Source organism: Mytilus californianus, unplaced genomic scaffold (assembly GCF_021869535.1).
Source record: "Mytilus californianus isolate M0D057914Y unplaced genomic scaffold, xbMytCali1.0.p SCAF_4, whole genome shotgun sequence".
Lineage (NCBI taxonomy): Eukaryota > Metazoa > Mollusca > Bivalvia > Mytilida > Mytilidae > Mytilus > Mytilus californianus.
In genome coordinates, this window is record NW_026262690.1 from 708,047 (window position 1) to 732,541 (window position 24,495).

General features: G+C 33.6%; 1 protein-coding gene across 5 annotated transcripts in view; it reads right to left on the minus strand.

Annotated features, from left to right (window-relative positions):
• The window catches only part of LOC127737231 (E3 ubiquitin-protein ligase TRIP12-like), a 113,657-nt gene extending 105,453 nt beyond the window's left edge, over positions 1-8,204 (minus strand). For 2 of the 5 annotated variants that reach the window (XR_007999281.1, XM_052247764.1), the window contains exon 1: positions 7,974-8,203. The gene's annotated coding sequence lies outside the window, so the exon portion shown is untranslated. The other 3 variants (XM_052247766.1, XM_052247765.1, XM_052247767.1) reach the window with 3 other exon arrangements.
• Positions 8,205-24,495: the final 16,291 nt, after the last annotated feature.

Below are 24,495 nucleotides of genomic sequence, written 5' to 3' on the forward strand. Positions count from 1 at the left end.
AATTTGGACCAACTTGAAAACTGGGCCCATAATCAAAAATCTAAATACATGTTTAGATTCAGCATATCAAAGAACCCCATATATTCAATTTTTGTTGAAATCAAACAAAGTTTAATTTTGGACCCCGATTTGGACCAACTTGAAAACTGGGCCCATAATCAAAAATCTAAATACATGTTTAGATTCAGCATATCAAAGAACCCTAAGAATTCAATTTTTGTTAAAATCAAACTAAGTTTAATTTTGGACCCTTTGGACCTTAATGTAGACCAATTTAAAAAACAGGACCCAAAATTATAAATTTAAATACACGGTTAGATTTAGAATATCAAAGAGCCCCAATAATTCAATTTTAGATGAAATCAAACAAAGTTTAATTTTGGACCCTTTTGACCTCAATATGAACCAATTTGATAACGGGGTCCATAAATAAAAAATCTAAATACATGGTTAGATTCAGCATATCAAAGAACCCCATATATTCAATTTTTGTTGAAATCAAACAAAGTTTAATTTTGGACCCAATTTGGACCAACTTGAAAACTGGGCCAAAAAAATCAAAAATCTAAATACATGTTTAGATTCAGCATATCAAAGAACCTCATATATTCAATTTTTGCTAAAATCAAACAAAGTTTAATTTTGGACCCTTTGGACCTTAATGTAGACTATTTTGAAAACTGGACCCAAAATTAAAAATCTAAATACACTGTTAGATTCGGCATAACAAATAAATAAATGTGATCAAAGATTTTACAAATCTAATGCGCCATACTGTGCAATTAAAGATTACTTCTTGAAATTTTTCAATATTTGAAATTTGAAAAAAAAATAATATTTGAAGAATAATTCTTTTTAATTTCTGAAATCTGAAATGAGAAAAAATTGACCCCCCACAATTTCTTTTTATCCCCCCCCCCCCTTTTTTCCCCAAAAAAATTCTTTCCCTCAAGATATGGTCATAATCTCAATTCAAATTTCCAATGGAGTTGGCAACCATAATTACCCATTTAAATTTACCATAGTGCTAACTTAATCTATTTTATAATAGAATTAAAAATAGTGTCAAATCTTTCATATGGATTTTTTTGTAAAAAAAAAATGATGCAACATTTGCAGATATTTTTACTGGTCTTCCTTTATAAATATGCATTTCTTTAAACATAATTTAAAAGCAGTGTAAGGGAAGTAACCAAAACGTTGTATTTGGATTACCTCCCTTACACTGTTTTAAATTATCTTTATTGTACATTAACCATTACTTTATACATAATTTAAAAGCAGTGAAAGGGAGATAATTTCAATGATGTATTTGATTTATCTCCCTTACACTGCTTTAAATTATGTTTTGTACTAAAGTATTTGTCCATTAACCAGGACAACCTTGTTTTTCCCCCTTTTTTGCCCCTAATTCCTAAACGGTTTGAGCCATAACCCCCCACAACAAATCCTAACCATCCCTTTGTGGTATGGAAACTTGTAGTATAATTTCAGAGAGATCCATACACCGTTCCACAGTTATTGTCTGGAAATTAGAAAATGCTTATTTTTGGCCCCTAATTCCTTAACTGTTGGTACCATAACCCCCAAAATCAATCCCAACCTTCCTTTTGTGGTATTTAACCTTATGGTAAAATTTCAAAAAGATCCATTCACTTAAACTAAAGTTAGAGTGCGAAAACCAATGTGTCTTCGGAGGACGACGCCGGACGCCGACGACGACGCCGGACGACAACGACGACGACGCCAACGTCATACCAATATACGACCACAAAATTTTTTTGCGGTCGTATAAAAAGTATGGGTCACCGGACTTTTTTTCACGCTACAAGTTGTGGAAATTGTCAGATTTTGTAAAGATTATGCATGGAAAATTTTGTGTGATAAAAAGAAAACTACACCATAGAATTTTAAGATTAAATGTGAGAAGATATCTCTTATAACATGCTTCAGTTAAGAAAAAGTAATGTTTTCTTGCTACATATTAAAATAGGTAAATTCACAACACTTTCTATTATAAAAATTATTTTATCTGAGTTATCTCCCCTACTATCTGAATAATCTCCCCTTTTGTGGCAAAGTTGAAAAAAAAATGAATCAAACAAAATTAATGTGTTTTTTTTTAGAAAAAACAGCCGTAAATATGATAAAACACATAATTTTCTAAATAGACACGAAAAATCTCACAAATGAATTACATACTACTCTCACAATTTGCACATTTCATTTAAAATCTAGACCAATTGTTATCTGCTACTTCAATCAGAATCTAAGACAAAAGACTTGACGCAGATATATACAGTTACCGACCGTGCGAGGGCTAAACAGCCAGTCAAGGTCGTTAAACACTTCCAGTAGCAGATATATATACCGTTCCTACTCACTTATTAGTCGGAAAATTGGGAGTAAAATTCATAATCCAGAGAGGGGGACCGACTAATAGACGAGATCTAGCGACCAGAGGAAAAATCCAAGCTTGAGAAAAGTGGTCAGGAGTGAATTTCCTGGTCAAAACTACGTTTTTGATTGCCAAACCTACATAAATCAATAAATAAAAAGTTTTTGTTGAAAATAAATGACTACAATACTGTCTTTGTGTTTTATTTGTTCCTTGGTAAACATTTTCTGCAAATTCGTGTTGAAATTCTACTGTTTCCGGTTTGTGTATTGATTTTCATGGTCACATGGTTTTCCTATAAACCCAAAAGAAGAGCCAAGAACCAAAAATGAAAAGGAGATAACAATGTACCAAATATGTGAAAGGATGTTTTCAGCGGAGTTATTGTGTCATTATTGTGATATCATGATATCAATTCAATGCTTATAAATCATATAATAATCAAAAAATAATTTTAAGATTCATTCCCAAAATCAAAATATTATTCATTAAAGTGTCTCAGGTAAACAAAAATTACAAAATTGATTGACAAGCCAATATAATCCATTGATAACCCCAATTAAGAGACAAAGAGTTGTATTTACTAAAGGTGTGAAAACTATCAGTGATAGGTAAACAGATGACACTAATGAGTTGGAGTTAGTTATTTTAATATATTGATTAGCTTCACTTAATTTTTTTAATCCTTTAATCATCACAATATAATAAGAATTATGAAGTGTATAGCTCATTTAACACCAAGTTATGTATGCTGTGAAAAATATTTTCATCAAGTGTTGATTGACTTTAAATTTTTCAGGTTCATATTAGCACATACTTACAACTTCTCGTCCAATCAAATTGCTTATATTTGCCTTCTAATTTTCATAGTACATACTTTTCCTGTGTACTAAGTAACTACGCATGAATGACCACAAGGGTAAGATTTCATTGTATCGTAATCAAGATATTTAAAACAAAAATTCCCACTCGCTATTTTGAAATAAAATGCTGTGTTCCAAATTAAATTAAATAGTTTGTAATTAATTTTCACATTGATTTTTAAATATCCTGCTATTAAAATCTTTGGATCTAAAAAATGTTTTTGACAATTGCAAATTTTATCATTTAAATAAAGGGTAATACATATGGTTCTTTATACCTTGATTAGAGTACAACGATATCTTAAAATTATGATAATGTAGCATCCATGCAATTACTTTGTACACAGAAAAGTGTGTAGTATGAAACCTTGTGAAGGAAAATTAAAGCAACTTGGTGATAATTTTTTAAACTTTCTTCAGGAAAGTGATCTATTACGTCATGAATTGATTGATTTATTGATTATTGGTTGCTTAATGTCCAATGGCAAATATTTCATGCATGTTCAGGACGATGTCATGAATTGAAAAACTGTGATTATGTCTGAAGATAATGTGCCACCTATATATATATATAAACATATTCTGATAAATCTTTTAGTTTTTTACTTTGAACTAATAAAAAAAAACACAAAACCTATAATCTCTGATCTATTTGTAGTTGCTTTTTAATGCCTATCTGCTAGACTATATCTTTGGGGACAAACTATCTATATGTTTCAAATTTATTATAGCTTTAGTTTTACTGTGAAATTAAAAAATTTTTTCAAAACATGTAAAGCTTCCACTGCAATTTAATTATTGCCTGCTTTTGGTGAATTTATTTTGTCATCTTACCTTGTAAGAAGAACATGTATAGTAAAACACCGCTTTATATCAGTATACATACTTACACCAGCAGCTACCATCTTTTCATTCTGGAGTGAAGGGCCTTTTGAAATCACATATTTTACAATGATACTAGTGAGTAGATTTACAAAATTCGTTAATGAGCTCCGTTTTACAAACACCTGTGATACAAGTAGTCAGCCAAAATAAACTATCAATAGACCTCGAGTTGTAAATATGTGCTAAATTGGATAGTCTATGGAAAGGTATATACTATGAAATTAAGAGCTCGGGGCAAGCCCCTCGCTCTAAATTTCATAGTATATACCTTTCCATAGACTAACCTAGACTTGGTTTATATTCGCTTTTCTCAAACAATAGGTTATTAGTCATACCCTACAAAATCATTGATGCATTATGTAAACAACACATGGCTAATCTAACATTTGAACAGTGAACAAAACAAGAGAAATGAATACATCTTTATTATTAACAGCAATATAAATTATCATGATGAGCATCAACTAAATTCAAACCAAACAAACATTAATGCAGAAATGAATATTATTCCTGGATTTGCATTGGTTTTACCGGCGTTCAGTTACTGTCAGCTGAAAAAAAATGCCCAAATTTTGTCCGACTTATACGAGGGTCAAGACTAAATCCTTAGAATTTGGAGCTGAAAAGGGCCCCCGACTTATAGTAGGATCGACTATTAGGCGAGTATCTACGGTACCATTAGACGACTGGATGCAAAGCAATACTGAATGGTTAATGTTGAGAGATGATTAAAGCGAATTAAAATAAAACATTTAATTTTGGCAAATTATTACAATTTCATATGAAAAAACAATTATATATTTAAATTAATTAAAAATAGCACATTAAGACATGATAAATGACAACACATCGTGCATTTGACTCTTGCAACCTCCTTTCTGAGAGTGTCCCTTTTTATATAATAAGTTAAGATAGAAGCCAGGCGATTCAACATGAACAGCTCCCACATATACATTTCCATAATACAAATGTAGTTTAAACCTTTTCAGTCTTCCCTGAAACTGGAGGTTTGACATCACAGTTTAGTGAATCATAAAAAATGATGATAAATAAAACATTTTAACAATAATACTGTCATGACTGTCCACTATAGAAATTTCTTCAGAAAAAGAAGAAAAAACAATTATAATTGAAGCTTTCACAATTAAATTTGTATGCATCAGTGGAATTCAAAGTTTCTTCATCATTTTAACAATAATGACCAAGAAACCAGAAAAAAGGTTGCTTTTAACTGACCTAAATGTAAATTATGCAAAAGTTTTATAGTCAATAGACAGTGACTGAAGAAGCAGGGCCAAATAATCTCCAAGACAAATGAGACATGCCAATGATTCAACAACGGTGCGTGCATACCAAATATCAGTGATTTACTAGTAGCAGTTACCCTTAATCTGACCATGCTGTCAGACCTAATCCTAGACTTAATTAAATTCTTGATGCAGTCGTGGAAAATAGCATCCTTTACTTAAGTCTCACCTTTTGACTCTGTCAAGACAAGACAAAAAGTGGATTCATAAATAAATCCTGAAACTTTCTTTCCATTACCTCATTGATAGTCAACATTATGATCTTTTATTGAATTCAAAATTCACACAAATAGAAGTTGATTTATTTTTTGTAATAATAACTGCATGAAAAGCTTTTTGACTTACAATCTCTTTCATAAATTTTTTATTAATCTATATGGCTTGAGAGGCCACTTTTCTTGAAAATTTTACTGGCCTTGTGATACATTGTGAAGATTGAATTGTATTATTTAAGAACATTAAATGGATGGATGGCTGGTGGCAATTATAACAATACATATCCTGGTTGATAATTTATTATATTGTATCAATTGTCTATGGTGGATAATTAATAAAAGGATTTTTTTTTTAAATAAACAACACAGCTTGGAATGAGTAAAAACAATGTTGTATCCGAAATTGTAAGACATGAAAGGAAAGTTTTTCGCAGCTTCTAAATATATTATCCCAGGTACATTTGTAAATCATGGTTTGTAAATGTATAGAGTGAATGGCTGTGTGATTGCGACATTTGAGAATTTATTTTTTTTATAGAATATGTCAATTCAGTGCTCTTTAAAATAACAGAGATGGGACATAACTGTCGTGTGATGGGGAGTGTGATGCAAATGACTATTAAAGTTGGAGTTGGATCTTGTTACATGTACAACTGTTTTAAAATGATTGTTTCAAAATTATTAAAATGTACCAATAAAGATAAATACATATAGATAACTTGGTTTTCAGCTGTTTTATATTAAATTCCTTGTATTCCAGTACACCTCAGTGCAAATCAAAGTAAAAATAATTATCTGGTAGCCACAAAAGTTAAAACATAAATATTCAGAAAAATTTTAAACTTTCACATACTTTATTTAAATAATTTACATTATACAAAAAGACAACAAATTAAAATAAAGATTGGGGCAAACTGACCCAGGGCGAATGTCAATCAGGGCAAACGGACCTGGATTCAGTTATAATAATATGAAATATGCGACTGCAAAACTTACTTTTTACACTGCTGGTTCAAAGGTCCTCAAGAAGAAAATGAGTCATAGACATGTCACTTAACTGGGACACATTATTTTGACTGAGCTATCCATTATTAGCTTTTAATCCTAAATGCCAAGTGTGTAGCGAAAAAGCTGGAAAAAACAAATTTATACTTTTCCTTTGAATTTAATTGAGATGGAACCTGACACCTATTCCGTTTAAACTTGTTGGATGTTATGTCCTTATTTGTATACTATGCCGACTCTAAATAAAGCTTATTTATTTATTTACGATGCAGTTCGGTAAATCCGCCCACATAAGGCTTTGATCGTTTGTATTTCTGCTTAATTATATACAAATTGTATAAAATTTAATGTAAATCAATTCACTGAAAAATCAACTTTGAGTATTTTATCTCATTTCCCAAAAAATATCTGAAATAAATTTTAAAATCAACAAAACAAGTGGGTCATCCATGTTTTTATCGAAATGTGTGTGTCTGGTAAATCCGCCCATGCGCAGTAAATATGTATGGAGGGCCAGATTATAACAAATATATGAAAGGAAAAGGTGATCTATTTATCAATAGACCACTTACAAAGGGATTCCAGATAATAAAAAAAAAGTCAGAAATGAGTTTTGTAAGCAATAATATGATTATCGTTAGCTTTAGGAACTGTGTTATATACATGTATATCACTAGATATTTTCGTAATAAGTATTTTTCTTTAAAATTTAACATGCAGTGATGATAAGTACAGTTCTTATGAATAAAATAGCCGACGAATTATATTCACGTATGTGAAAATTACAGAAGTAAATGGGAGTGGGCGGGTTTACCAGATGTGTCAAATTACCAGACACTACTGTACCTCAAGCACTCTACCACAAAATTACCTAGGTGGTTTTACAGATTGCCTGATTGGATAGAACAAGAAATACGAGTATAAGATGTGCTGGTGAATCACTTCTTGATCTGATCTTTGCTATGGTTTGCTTTGTTATATAGATTACTGCCATTGGTAAAGATTTGGTTGAGAGGGAAACATACAACAAAATGAGCATGTTGAGGGACAGTGTTTGCAATCATTGTCAATTTGGAATTTTACATAAATATTTACCCACCTGGACAAATATAATGCATACAGCAACTCAAAAGTGTTCAAAGCTGAATGAGTTAAACGGTGTTTCACCTACAGTCTGTGAATATTGTGCTGGATTTTTCAGTGTTCACCGTTGTTTTTGTGGTGTGATCTGTGTGTAAGCAGGAAACCTGATGAAATCTGACCTTTCCATCAAATATATGTTTAAATAAACCTTCTTTACCTACTACATCCAGTTGTGACTAAAAAATAGGAAAATTTGTGTATTTTCTGGATAATATTCGGAGACTAAAATCTTGGATATTTTATCTGTGTCTGTACAGATGATCAATGCAAACTGCGCACGCAGAAACTTGTTTCCAACATTTCCGGTTTAGGAGGAATATTAAAATGCAGAAAAGTGCAAGATTTCTGCAATATTCTCCATCTGTATAATGTGGCTTCTTACATTGAATAAAAGAATAATTTTGAACTACATTTATGCAATTAAACTGACGATACTATTTTTTTACGCTCCCTTAGTGGATCGGAGTTATTCCCCTTTTCCCAGAGAGTGCATCTGAACTTTTTTTTAAAAGAACATCGGACAACATTACATAAACTGCTTGATAAATGAATTAGATATTGCAAATTCACTTGGAAACTCAAAATATACCCCACGACACTTACCAAGGAGAAAATCCTGGATGATCATAGGTCTGTTATATGTTCCTTTGGAATTTCAACCAAACTGGATGAAGAATATTGGATCTTCCTTCGCTGTAGTGGATAATATGGGTTTTACTTAACACAGATATATGTCTCTGGTTTACAGAATAGAGAATAATGGGAACAAATATTGCCTAAGTTGGTGTCATCGAGACCTTTGTTGTCAAAGAAAAGTTTCAGATCTACCAGAAAATTATCCAGACAGCGAACAAATAATCATCACAATTAATGGAGTGGAAAAACAGCTGAAAAATCTAAAACCACACAAGGCTGCTGGACCAGACAACATCAAGCCAATGATTTTGAAAGAACTAGCCAGTGAAATTGCTCCAATCTTAACCATCATATACAATTTTTCAATGGAGAAAGGAAACTTTGAGATACCCGATGACTGGCGAACTGCAAATGTCACTCCGGCATATAAGAAAGGCCAGAAATACATAGCAGCTAACTATAGGCCAATATCCCTAACATGTATTTGCTGCAAAATAATAGAACACATAGTCACCAGTAACATCATGAAACATGCAGAGGTAAATAACATACTATACCCATTACAACACGGCTTCAGAAGTAAAAGATCATGCGAAACACAACTCCTTGAATGTATCGATGACATCACAAAAAACCTGGAAAACGGAAAACAATCAGATCTGCTAATACTTGACTTTTCAAAAGCTTTTGATAAGGTGTCCCACAGCTTACTCCTCCATAAATTACACCATTATGGCATCCGAAGTAAAACAAACAAATGGATAAAGGAATTTCTCACCAATAGAACCCAGGTAGTAGTTGTTGAAGGCGAAACATCTGACAAAGTAAAAGTAGAATCCGGAGTACCGCAAGGATCAGTATTAGGACCCAGTCAGGCTTTTTCTGTTTTACATCAACGACCTACCAGAAGGCTTACACTCCACAGTGAGACTGTTTGCGGACGATACTGTGGTCTATTTGACAATTTCATCAGACAGCGACTGCCATAAACTCCAAGAAGACCTGGACAAACTGGCAAAATGGGAAGAACTCTGGAAAATGGAGTTCCATCCTGAAAAATGTAGTGTCCTCACAGTTACAAAAAAGAAAAAGCCAACCAAGTGGGACTATAAACTCCACGGCCATACTCTGGTGCATGAAACATCAACTAAATACCTAGGCTGCACCATCGCAAATGATCTAGATTGGGGAGAACATATAAACAACATCACAGGAAAAACCAGCCGAAGCCTTGGTTTCCTACATCGAAACCTCCACATTAGCTCAAAATCCATCAAAGAGCATGCCTATAAAATATTAGTAAGACCGCAAATGGAATACGCCACGACAGTATGGGACCCGTACCAGCAAAACCACATAGATAAAATTGAAAAGGTACAAAGAAGAGCTGCACGATATGTAACCAGCAGACATAGAAATAGATCAAGTGTCAGCAACATGATAAATGAATTAGGATGGAAAAGCTTACAAACAAGACGAAAAGAAACACGACTCATCATGTGTTACAAAATAACAAACGACCTTGTAGCCATAGACAAGAATAAATATCTACAAAAACCAACAAGAAGCTCAAACCGGACAGGACAACATACTTACCTATTACAGCCAGCCACCAAAGACTGTAGGAAATGGTCCTTCTTCATAAACACCGTCAAGGATTGGAACAAACTGCCACCAGATACCGCCACAGCAAAGTCTCTTGAGATATTCAAGTCTCAAGTCACCAAAACCACGAACTAAATCAACAGAACAATTTGTTTTTATCCTGTTTTTAACCTGTTTTTAATCATGCGCAACTTGCCAGAATATTCATCATGTTGAATGTGGGCAGTATTTGGAAGAAGAAGAAGAAGAAAGGATCTTTTCTCCTTTTCATCTTTTCCAATGCGAATTTAACTGGTTTGAAAAGTCTATGACTGGCAACATCCGAGATGATAGCTGGTATAAGTTTATATTGGTTTGAAGGGGGGGGGGGGGGGGGGGGGGGGGGTTGTAACAGTGGTTTTCAAACGTAAGTTGTACAGAGTATAGAGTTTTGAAAGGGGTAGTGAATAAAGCATAGTGCGAATTTGATGCATTGCAGCCATATGGTGTACGTCTCAGTTCAAGTCCCAAATCTGGAATACAGAAATCTTCCATTTGTGTGCGGAGAGGTATTGCAAGATGAGGATTGTTAGTCATGTGGTATATTTTTTCGATGATGCGAACTTTCATAGAAAGGATTGAATAAGCCTTCCTTTCGTTTCACCGACACATACCAATCCGCAAAGGTTACACTCTAATATGTATGATGTGTTTGAGCTTTTGATTTTGCCATTTGATTAGGGACTTTCCGTTTTGAATTTTCCATAGAGTTCGGTATTTTTGTTATTTTACTTTATTCTAATCCGTAGATGAGATTTGTTGAAGTTACAATCTAGATCAGCGTAGCTTCTAGTAAAGTCAAATTATTTTGGTTTAATTGCAAGTAAATTGAGCATCTGTTATTAACATTTTACAGGTTTTTCAGTTTTTGCCTTTACATTTAGAAATGAGACAGTGTTGTTGAGAGTAATTCAAGTCCAAAATGTCTCGTAGAAAAAACTGAACACGGCCCGCGTAAGAAGATTATTGTTAATGTCATTAGTATGATGATCTAAATGTGCCATATTCCGTAGGTATTTGTCATGTCTGGTGATAAGGGGACACCTGCAATTTCAGACGACACCGTGTTCATGGTGGCGTCTTTTTCGGATCTTTTATACTGGGCAACTTCCAAGCCAGTATTCTATTTGATCTTTGTAATTTCATGCATAGTATGCTGCTGGGCTGATGGTGTCCCCGGGGACAAAATGTCCACCAGCAGATACATGGACTCAGTGGTTGTTAAAGAGAGGCGAAAGAGGCATTCAAACTCATAAGTCGAAAATAAACAGACATCGCCATGGCAAAAAAAGATTATATTCCCAGGTTTGAAGCATAATCCAACCTATTAAGAGCAGGCTGGGGACTATTATACTGTCAATATTGTATTCCCAGAAAGCAGACTAGAAAGTAAATAACAAATTGAATATTGCAAAGAGGTTATAAAAATTAAATACACTGAAAACTAAAGGTATTGCGATCTAACAAAAAAAAAACAATACCGTCAGATTTGATAAGGCCTGAAAACCCAACAAATAACAATACTGACTAGAATCGAAAAACATATAATAGGCTGTGAACAATTGCATTGCATGGTTACGTTTCTGCGAAATTTTGTATAATTTGTAATAAGGGGTTAAGATACAAACTGAGTACCCTTAAAGATAAAGCAATGGCAATCATGACAAAGTCCCGATGAGTTGAGTCAGTTGGTGCGGGAAACCAAACAATTTCCGACGGATAAACATAAAATAGGAGATGAAAAATGACCTTACATGTATATGGTTAAGATTTAGAGAAAGTATCAATAAATTCTAAAGGAGCTAAGGAGGAGAGAGAGAAGATGCGAAAGATACCAAATGCCAGTCATAAGTCGAAAACGAACTGACAGCGCCATATGGCAACCCCCCCCCCCCCCCCCCCCAAAAAAAACACAACGAAAAACGACAAAAAGGCAAACAATGGTCTAAAAAACACAACATAGAAACAAACTAAAGACTTAGCAACACGAACCCCACCAAAAGCCGGGAAGTGATCTCAGGTGCTCCAGAAGGGTAAGCAGATCATGTTCAACATGTGGGACCGTCCTGTTGCTCATGTAAGTAATAACCCGGTGATATATCTAATTCGGTGGGTCACATTCGAGGAAAAAAGTATGGGACTTTGGTTACAACAATTGGAACGTATTCAAAATTAGTGCCCATGCCGCTGACAGATAAAGCAATGACACAGGTTACAACATTGCAGACCGACAGACGGACGGATGGACAGACGACCAAACGGACGAACAAAGTAAAAACTATAGAGTCCCCGCATCGTTGATACACTGAACGTGAAAATCAGGGTACAACAGCAAAAAGATGTCAAGGTTGATATCTAGATTAATCCTAATTGGTGCTAATGGAGAATTGTAAACTAGGATCTATGAAAAATGCGATAATTCTAATTTTCCATTTTCCATCTCGGGCATTTTTTTAATTAGAAACATACATCTGCCCCTGCCTAATACTTAACGTATGTCAGGGAGACACTATTTACTAAGTTGATTCCTTTCACGGTGTAAATAATAGTCACAGAGATGTCCTTTCACGGTGTAAATAATCTCGAATAAATAATAGTCACAGTCACGGTGTAAATAATCTCGAGTAAATAATAGTCACAGAGATGTCCTTTCACGGTGTAAATAATCTCGAATAAATGATAGTCACAGATATGTCCTTTCACGGTGTAAATAATAGTCACAGATATGTCCTTTCACGGTGTAAATAATATCGAGTAAATAATAGTCACAGAGATGTCCTTTCACGGTGTAAATAATCTCTAGTAAATAATAGTCACAGAAATGTCCTTTCACGATGTAAATAATATCGAGTAAATAATAGTCACAGAGATGTCCTTTCACGGTGTAAATAATCTCGAGTAAATAATAGTCACAGAGATGTCCATTCACGGTGTAAATAATCTCGAGTAAATAATAGTCACAGAGATGTCCTTTCACGGTGTGAATAATAGTCACAGATATGTCCTTTCACGGTGTAAATATTAGGTCACAGAGATGTTCTTTCGGGGTGTAAATATAAGTCACACAGATTCAAGTGCCCTTGGCAACATTTTTATAGTTCAGACCATGTTGAATTATCTGAGGACTGATGTTCAGTCCAACCTAGGAAAGCTGTGCTTTTCCAAATCTCCCTACAAGGTTAGTGCATCTGCTATATACCTTTTAATACGAGTAAAATTACAGTATTAAATGCCCCATTTCTTTACTTTTGGACTACATGATAAAAGTTGTATTTATTGAATAAATTTTAAATTGTTTTCACTGATTTTGGTTTTCATTTACTTAGATATCTAGATAGCACTTTTACATTTGGCATCCATCGTCTCCGTCTACATCAGTTCACAAACTAGAACAAGCTGTGGTCCGCATCCCCTAATCTCCAACAGAATTGCTCTTGCTACATTTTGGTCCCGCGCGAGGCGGATGTGGAATTTTAAAGCAACTTTTCTGGTTTGTAACTGAACTAAATTATTTTGGGTAAAATTTATAAGAAATGGAGCAGACATTTGAGTCAGTGCTTGGTGTAATTGGAGATGACAGTCCTAAGCAGACCAGGTTTGAAGAGTTGGGCGGATAGTTGTTCCTGGGGTATTTTATTTTCATAGTTTGATTCATTTTGTAAATAAAATTGAGAATGGAAATGGGGAATGTGTCAAAGAGACAACAACCCGACCATAGAACAGACAACAGCAGAAGGTCACCAACAGGTCTTCAATGTAGCGAGAAATTCCCGCACCCGGAGGCGTCCTTCAGCTGGCCCCTAAACAAATATATATACTAGTTCAGTGATAATGAACGCCATACTAAACTCCAAATTGTACACAAGAAACTAAAATTAAAAATAATACAAGACTAACAAAGGCTAGAGGCTCCTGACTTGGGACAGGCGCAAAAATGCGGCGGGGTTAAACATGTTTATGAATGTATATTTAGTAATGATTATGTTTGAAGAAAAACCTTATTTGTTTGATGGTGTCCGCATTGATGTTACAGATTATTTTGTTCATTTTGAGACAGTTTCACTTTGGAATCAGTAGAATAAATTTGAGATGGCATGTCAGTTAATAATGAATTTGAGAGGTGATGCTCAAACTATTTTACGTTTCTTGAATAGGCCACAGTTGTATGATTATGACTTCTTGAAAAATGTTCTCATTCAGAGGTTCAATCCTAAGGATAGGGTGGCATATTTTAAATTTCAACTGCGAGTTTGTAGTTTGAAGGAAAATGAAACAATTTCTGAATTTGGTCAGCGTTTTAAGATACTAGCTCATAAGGCTTATCCTGATAACTTTTCAGATTTAGATGTGTATCTTACTGACTTATTTACATCATGTTTGAATATTGAGATGGCTAAATTTGTCACGTTCAAGCGTCCTGATAGTTTAGATGCGGCTTTGAAATTTTGATTAATATATTGAGGAGGCGATTGAGATCACGTAGGAAACATAAACCTAGGAATTTTTAAATGTCATCAGTTAGGTCATGCCAGGTCCAAGTGTCCAAATATGTTTTTTAGAGTTCATGCTAGAGATTAAAGGTCTGCAGATAGTCAAGTGAAATTCTCAAAAATATAAGGGATATTAAAGAATGATTTGGAACACCAATATTGTAGTTTAGATGTTGTAACTTTTGTTAAATGTTTGTTTTTGCATTGTGTTGTATTTATACAGTTTTACATCAGGTTTATTTCAATGTACTCATGAGATGTCACACACCTCAGTTTGGCTGTTTGGTATTTTTTTTATCAATTGAGAGATGCCGTGCATCTCACCTTGTTATATTTTTTCATTTATAATGCTTATTTTATGGCTGTTCTGTGTGCAGTTTGAAATGTAGACCGTTAGCAAGTTTAAGTAGGAATTGGTTTGTTTATTAGTTGTTGCTAATTTGTCTGGATTGAAAACTCTAGCTAAATATTTAGTATTTAGAGAGTTTATGGGAGTCCGACTTCTTGACTTTTTTCATGGCAGAAACCAATAGAGTGAAAGTTAAGCTTCAAGCTAGGAACACTTCTAGCTTTTACAGATGGATCTGATCCATTATTTAGTACCTTGCACAAAATTTGGGCATCGTCTAACTTTATTATGAGAACCTTGCATACAGATGGACTCGATCCATCTCCGGTGATACACTATTTGTGCTACCGATATCAACAACGCTGGAATGTAGTAATAGGACCCGGTGGTACACGTCAAATGTGCCACTGTGAGATCAACAGTGGTGGAGATTACCTGGTACAACTTAAATTACAAGACTAGGTCTGCTGTGCAGATTAAAAACAGTATATTTTTTTCATCTGTATAGTGCTTTCTATCGGTGGCATAACGTCTGTGTTGCCGTAATCAACAAGTTGGAGTGCAGTAACAGAACCCGGTGGTACACGCCAAATGTGCCACTGTGAGATCAACATTGGTGGACATTGCCTGGTAAAACTTTACATGGATTTCAACATTAGCTGTGCCGTTACCATATATGCCATACCACTGAATCTGAAGAATACTTACAAGAAGACAAAGTCGCGTCCGTTAAAAGATGAACCTGATTCTGATGTGGGTTTGTGTATGTGTTATACAGTGACATTTATTTAAAAGTGATATTTTTACATGTTTTTGAAAGACATTTAATCTGATGAACGTTGATAGACTTTTGTTAAATTTAATTGTCAAATGTTATTCCATATACATTTGTTTTCGTAAAGGAGGAAGAGTGTAGCAGATTGGTGTTGTAGTGTCCCTTGAACAGTCTCATTATTTAACTTTTTCTGATATACATTTGATTTAATGTTTAATCATTACAAATTATTCATATTTAATTTCTATGACATTTGCATTTTGAGTATTTATTGTCGCAGATACATGAATTTGATAGACATTTAAGTTTGCAGACTTTATTTATGAAATTTATCGTTTGTCTTAGGGGGGGGGGGGGGATGTGGCAGACAACATAATTATGTAATTGTTATTTCCCTTGTTTAAAACTATACATTTCATATTTCTTTATTTAATAATTTACATGAATCTTATTCAGTATATATTTGTTAAATTGAATAGCTATTGATATTTGGAATTCATTGGTTAAAGATATTTATTTATATTCTAATGTTTAGTATTTGCATCGTAGCAAATCATTTATAACCTTCTTTGAAAAACATATACATTTCATATAACTGGTTTGGAATTATTATGTTGAATTGTCTGAGGACTGATGTTCAGTCCAACCTACAAATCTCACTTTAAGGTTAGTGCATCTGCCATATACCTTCTTAATACGGGTAAAATTACAGTATTGATTGCTACATTTCTTTACTTATGGACTACATGATAAAAGTTGTATTTATTGAATAAATTATATATTGTTTTCACTGATTTTGGTTTTCATTTACTTAGATATTTAAATAGCTCTTTTACGTTTGGCATAGCGACGATCGACTTAAATTTATAATACTTGAAATACCCGCCCACCAGCCCTATTTAAAAAAAAATATAATTTTATTCAGAATTTTTTTCTCACGTGTGTTTAGCGGAATTTTTGAAATATAGGTTTTTGTACCTTCTGTTTGAGTAAGTTACATGTACTTGTATTGTGACTGTCATTTGTTTTTTGTGTTGTGTGTATAGTTTATGTTGTGTAGACCTGTAAGTTATTGAGATCCTGATCCAAGCCTAATAAATGTTTTTACATACCTTTCCAATCTAATTAAAATTAAATCTCCGCACTTGCTCCTCGTTGTTTATATGTCGCGCGTGGGAGATCTCCCACGCGCGACATATAAAAAACGAGGAGCAAGTGCGGAGATTTAATTTTAATTAGATTGATACCTTTCTTTTGTTTGAAATTTGCCAGAGAGAGTTAAAAGATTGAAGAGTTATTTGGCAGTTGTTATCAAATAGTCTGTTTCTGTGTATGTTGGTGTTTGTTTTTGTTGCAGTTCAGTGTTTCTGTTGTTCCGTTGTTTTCCTCTTATATGTGATGTGTTTCCCTCGGTTTTAGTTTGTAAACCGGTTTTGTTTTCTCTTAATCGACTTATGACTTTTGAACAGCGGTATACAACTGCCTTAATTTATGTTAATTCAATAAACGAAAAACAAATGTGACAGACAGCAACCAACGATAACCACTGAATTATAGGCTCATGTCCTTAGGACAGAAACATAAAGAATGTGGCGTTGTTGGTATAAAAATAGGGAGATGTGGTATGATTGGTAATCAGACAAGATTCCAACAGAGTCCAAATGACGAGGATGTAATAAAATTGAGAATGGACATGGGGAATGTGTCAAAGAGACAACAACCCGACCATAGAGCAGACAACAGCCGAAGGCCACCAATGGGTCTTCAATGCAGCGAGAAACTCCCGCACCCGGAGGCGTCCTTCAGCTGGCCCCTAAACAAATATGTATACTAGTTCAGTGATAATGGACGTCATACTAAACTCCAAATTATACACAAGAAACTAAAATTAAAAATGATACAAGACTAACAAAGGCCAGAGGCTCCTGACTTGGGACATGCGCAAAAATGCGGCGGGGTTAAACATGTTTTTTTGAGATCTCAACCCTCCCCCTATACCTCTAGCCAATGTAGAAAAAACAAACGCACAACAGTACGCACAGTAAAACTCAGTTTAAGAGAAGTCCGAGTCCGATGTCAGAATAGGAAACAAAAGAAAATAAACAAAATGACAATAATACATAAATAACAACAGACTACTAGCAGTTACTGACATGCCAGCTCCAGACCTCAATTAAACTGATTGAAAGATTATGTCTTCATCATATGAATATCAGGCACAATCCCTCCTGTTAGGGGTTTAGTATCATACCATCATAAAATATATGAGAAGAACATAACCCGTGTCATGCCAACAACTGGTTTTAGAATATATATGTTTAATTCCGATGCAAAGACCCTATAAGTGAATCAATATTAAAGCCAAAATATGCAATCTTTAATGACCTGACAACAGTATCGTAACTATATCCCTTCTTAATAAGTCTGTTTAAAGGTTTTGTTAGCTTTTGAGGTGAATACTGACATTTTTGTGCTTTGTAAAAAATATTGGATGTGAAATACCCGAAAGTATAAGATGTCTGCATGTTGAGTTATATTTACGAATGATGTCCTTATACCGATGATAAAATTTAGTAAATGTTTTGACTAGTTTATGATATCGATCGAAAACCCTGGTGTAATAATTTTTCAGTAATACATAAATTTCTCTCGCTAAAATCTAATACGTTGTTATATACACGAGCGAATCGTACGAGTTGAGATATATAAACACCATAAGATGGTGACAAGGGAACGTCACCATCTAAAAATGGATAATTAACGATAGGAAATGAAAAATCATCTCTTTTATCATAAATTTTTGTATTAAGCTTCCCGTTAATGATATAGATATCAAGATCGAGGAAAGGACAGTGGTCATTGTTAGTATTAGCTTTATTTAAAGTAAGTTCAACATGATAAATTGCTTTAGTATGCATACTGAAGTCGTCATTATTGAGAGCTAATATATCATCCAAATATCTAACAGTATTGTTAAATTTTTGTATCAGATGTTGTTTCGATGGGTCTTTGCTGATTTTAGTCATAAATTGTAATTCATAACAATACAAAAACAGGTCCGCAATAAGTGGTGCACAGATAGTCCCCATTGGAATTCCGATAACTTGACGCTATACGGAATCTCCAAAGCGAACAAAAATGTTATCAAGTAAAAATTCAAGGGCAGATATGGTATCAAAGCATGTCCAATTGATATAGTTCTTTTGTTTGTTGCTACTAAAAAATGACCTAAAAGAGTTTGAACATATGTATTCGCATTCCGACTTTTTAAATGCCCATTTAATTAGGTGTGTGAATTTTTTCTTAATAAGAATATGAGGCAAAGTGGTATACAGGGTAGAAAAATCAAAACTTTGAACAGATTCAAAATCACCAATATATGCATGCAATTTATCAAGTACTTCCAACGAATTTTTGACATTCCAAAAGTAGTTAATTCCACTATTTTCAAAGGCCTTATTTGAACAATTTATTATCAGATTTTTTATTGTACCAAGTGTACTAGTAAGTAGAATAGACAATTTAGTAGTGGAACAATGACTTGAAGACGAAATAAATCTATATTTGTAAGGTGATTTGTGTAGCTTCGGAAGCCAGTACATAGTTGGGACTTTCATTGTTTTTGGTTCTGCTTGTAAAGAAGTAGCTAATAGTTTATGTTTGTTACAGATATCGTTTTCTGAAAATGAAGTTAGTTGGAATGTTGGTGAATTCGTGATTTCCTTTTGTAGAACCTCAATGTAAAATTTACGTCAAACCAGAATGATATTATTAGCAGCTTTATCAGCCGGGACAAAAACAAATTCCTCGGCTAGTTCTTTTAGTTTATGTTTGATACGAGAAATAGGATTTTTATGGTTGTTGTTAAGAGTAAAATGTTCTTTAAAATGTTGTATACGTATATCAACTATCTTCATTACTGAATTTAAAAAAGAGTCCAAAGATTTTTTGTCAGCTTTTTCCCGTTTTATCCATTTCAAACAGTAAGCACGAAGTGAGTCGTGGATGATATTACGACACTCATTCCAATTAATAATAATAAGCATTTATAGGTCACCATAGGCCTTCAACAATAAACAAAACCCATACCGCATAGTCCGCTATAAAAGTGACATGACAAATGTAAAAATAAGAGCCAAATCGGGCCATCTTAAGTCAACTTCGCCTAAGAGTTTGATATTTAAGAGTTCAAAAGTTGGTACATGCATATGTGCTGTACATGTAAAAAAAATTCGTTTAAAGTTCATAAACAGTATGAGAAATGCATGGCCTTGTACCATGCCAAAACATATGAAAACAGTATCGACAGGATGTAGGATTATGAGTACTCATAAATGTACACTTATAGCAAAACATATTTAGTTATGTGTTTTTTTTTTAAACAAAATCATAGTAAGTACCAATAATAAAAAAAAAAGATTTAAAGATTTCACTATGGTGTTAAATTGATAACGTTTAAGAATAAGTCTATTCAAAGGATCAAAGAGTTTACGTGGATTGTATCTAAATTTATGGGCTCTATTAGAATTCTACAGGTACAGCCACACTTTAAAACCAAATCGTTGTATCTGTAAAAGAATTTACTAAAAGTTTTAATTAATATGTGGTAACGAAATCCCTCATTAATTTACAAGTTATACATAAATTACGTCCATTGAAATCTAAAACGACATTACAGATACAGGCATAGCGAACAAGTTCTGATATATACAGGCATAGCGAACAAGTTCTGAAATATACACACCGTAAGAAGGGGCCAAAGGAATATCCCTGTCGAAAAGGGGAAAATTAACAATAGGGAACGAAAAATTGTCACTTTTGTCGTAAATTCATGTGAAACATAAATATCCAAATTTAGAAAAGGACAATTATTGCTGTTGTATTAGATATTATTAATGCAAGTTCCCTATGTATGGTAAATTTCCGCTGTACAATTAGAAAATTCTTAATATTTAAAGCAAAAATATCATCAAGATAACGGTAAATAAAAGAGAGGCGAAAGATACCAAAGGGACATCCAATTTCCTAAGTCGAAAATAAACTGATAAAGCCATGGCAGAAAAACATGAAAAAGTCCAAAAGACAAACAACAATACACAACATAGAAAAACTGAAAACTGAGCAACATGAACCCCACCAAAAACCAGGGGTGATCTCAGGTGCTGCGGAAGGGTAAGAAGATCCTGTACCACATGTGGCACTAATTTATTCTTTTTAAATTTATCAATTAAATATAATTTAGACGGATCTTAACTCAGTTTTACCATAAACGGTGATTCATAACTATACAGGAGCAAGTCCGCAATTAAAGGTGCGCAATTAGTGCCCGTAGGTATTCCTCCCAGTTTTTGGTGAGGTTCGTGTTGCTCAGTCTTCAGTTTTCTATGTTGTGTTTTGTGTAATATTGTTTGTCTATTGGTCTTTTTCTTTTTTAGCCATGGAGTTGTCTGTTTATTTTCGACATATGAGTTTGAATGTCCTTCTGGTATCTGTCAGCCCTCTTTTTCTTCTTCTTCTTCTTTTACAACCTGTCGATAAACGTTATTGTCGAAACGAACATAGATGTTGTTAAGGACAAAATTTATAGTTTTAATTGTTTCATCACAGTTCCAGTAAGTATATCTAGAAGAAATCCCTTTTTCATTATAGAAAAAGGATATGTGTGAGTTGCAGCAAATAAATCTGCAATAATTTAAGATTTTCAAAGGACAATTTAATTCAATAAGAGAACATCTGTTTGGTAAGATTGTGTGGCAGTGTAGTTTACAGAGTCGAAAAATCATAACTGTGGACTGAATTATCTAAAGCATCAAAAGAGGTTAAAAATAATTTAATTTAATTATTTTCATATTGCTCATTGTCGAAGGCTGTAGAGTGACCTATAGTTGCTAACTTCTTTTGGTCTCTGATGGAACGTTGTCTCATTGGCAATCATACAACATATTCTTATTTTTATACAAAAGTTATTACAGCATACATTTTGTTTTTGCACCGTGTGACTAACCGGCTTCTAGCTTATAACACAGGATTGCTACCTTTTTTATAAATCGAAAAACATTTTCGAAAAATAACACGAACAGGATTCGTGAATAAAGGAGTGGATTAGGAGCCCTTTTAAATTTTGTCCAATATGTATATATACAAGAGTGCACAAGTTGAAATGTCTCATCGTGATTGAATTTCATACCATACACCGAATATAGTTAGACTATTGCTTATAATATCTGAGAAACAGACCAAATTACGAACATTGAACATTGGCCAATTAACTATAAAAATGAGGTCAAGGTCAGATGAACCCTGCCATACAACATGAACAACGTGTAATCATTCCATACACCGAATGTAGTTGACCTATAGCTTATAGTATCCAAAAAATGGAAATAACCATGAAAACTAAACATTGACTAATGATCCATGAGGTCAAGGTTAGATAAACCTCGCCAGACAGACAATCACATGTCCACCTAACAATCATTCTATAAGGGAACGACCATTTAACAGGGGGGGGGGGGGGGGGAGGTTATGGTTTTTTCTAAAAAAAATATTCTGATCCCCAATTTGATGAAGATAAAAATTGTGGTCAAGCAGATGACAAAAAAAATATTTTCCCCATACCTTTTAGTGTTAAATTTTGAAAAAAAAAATTGATTGATAGCGTCGAAAAACTAATAGAAAATGTTTGCGCCTTGTGCAAAAAAAAATTTCTGACTCATACAAAAAACCATACCCCCCCCCCCCCCTTCTTTTTTGAGGTTTAATGGTTGCTCCCTGAGTATCTGAGAAACAGAACAAACAACAAAAACTTAACATTGACCAATGAACTATGAAAATAAGGTCGAGATATGATGAAACCTGTCAGTCTTACATGTTCATCTTACAATCCACCCACCAAATATAGTTTACTTAATATTGCCTATAGTATCTGAGACAACAAAAAATTAACCTTGACCACTGATCCATGAAATGAGGTCGAGGTCAGGTGAACCCTGTCTGACAGACACGAAGACATTGAAAGGATCCCATATACCCAAATATAGTTATTATATTAATCATAATAAGTAAGCATTTCACATGACAAAACACTCTAATTTTGTTTCAAGCAGTCCATTAACAATGAAAATGAGGTCAAGCACAGTGGACATGTGACAGACGGAAACTTCAAAACATAAGGCATCGGCATACAAGGTATGTAGCACCCAGGCCTTCTATCAGCTTTATACAAATGGTTTACGCCGCCGCCAGATAGTAATATTTATGTCTCGCATTCACGGTGCTCGCATTCTACAACTTTTTTCGCAGACGATCATAATTTGTTATCATAAAACACAACACCCATGCAACCCGTAATGCCTGATAGGGCATCGACACTATTTTAGTGTTTCGTTTCGGCAGTTAAAGCTTTGGATGGTATTACTTTAATATAATCAAATATAAGACCATACAAAAAATTCTTCATGTGTATATGATATATTTATATTTAAATTCTTCATCAATAGATATTATGACAGATCTACCATCATCGGGGGTCCAACTGTCAATTTTATGTTATAGTCTTTATATTATATAAAAAAAGTGGATTCCTCAGGCTTCAAGAAATGTTTGCATGATTAGGTCATTAAAGCAACAGGGAATTGATCACTTTTGCAGCACATGTGACACTTTTTACTTCTGGAATTGCATTTCTTTTAGTCAGTCATCTATAATTCTGAAGATAATAAATAAAAGAAAAAACAGTGACAAGGACGTGTATAAGATATAATATATGTTAGTTATACGTCCTTGACAGTGGATAAAGATAGTCATTTAAGGGCAAAGATTCGAGAGTTCATTTAAATCATTAACATCTCAGTCATGTCGGCCTTTTCTTAGAGTATGTCTTTCTAAAGAAAATGATATGATTAATAACAACAAATCAAAAATTATCCAGAACATTAAATAAAAGCTGATGACGGCAAACACGCTGAATATATTAACTAATATGAAAAACCATTATCGGATAGAAATGGAATACTCCGGTAAACATGAAATTATTAATATTGTAATGTAATATCAATTTACTCTTATTAGATATTTTCCCTGGATACCTAATAACTAATATATCAGAATTACTTAGTGCAATGCTAAAAAAGTTAAAAAGGTTGAAACATTATTTACCATTTAAGGGTCTTGTTCTTTTTTACAATAGCTATATATTACCCACTATTGACTACAGGGCCTTACCACAATCTGTTATCTGGAAAGAATTCATAAGCTCCAGAAACCTGCTGCAAGATTAATTTTATGTGTTTCTTTTGATTTTCCAACAACTTTAATGCTTAAAGAGCTTGAATGGAGGACAATATTTACGAGGATACAATATTTTCAAGCTGTCTTAATGTTTAAATGTATGAATGGTCTCACACCTGATTATCTCTCTAATAAGTTTACTGCTTGTACTGATCTTTATAATTATTTGCTAGGTCGACAACATCAGGACTTCTTCATGTACCAAGACCTAATTCTTATTTTTTAAAAGAACATTTAAATATTCGAGTCTAATAATTACCTGGAATAATTTGATAAATAATATGAAGGAAACAAATAATTTAGATGCACTAAAGATCAAATGTTCAAACTATTTTTATAACTTCAGAAAATGAAGATACGTGAATAAAATGTATTTTTTCTTCTAGTGAATGAATATGTGCTTATTCAAATATTAAGCTGCTTTATGTAATTATCTGTATTTCTTCTATTTGTATTATTGGTTTTTGAAGGCCTCATGGAAGGTTAACCTGTTATT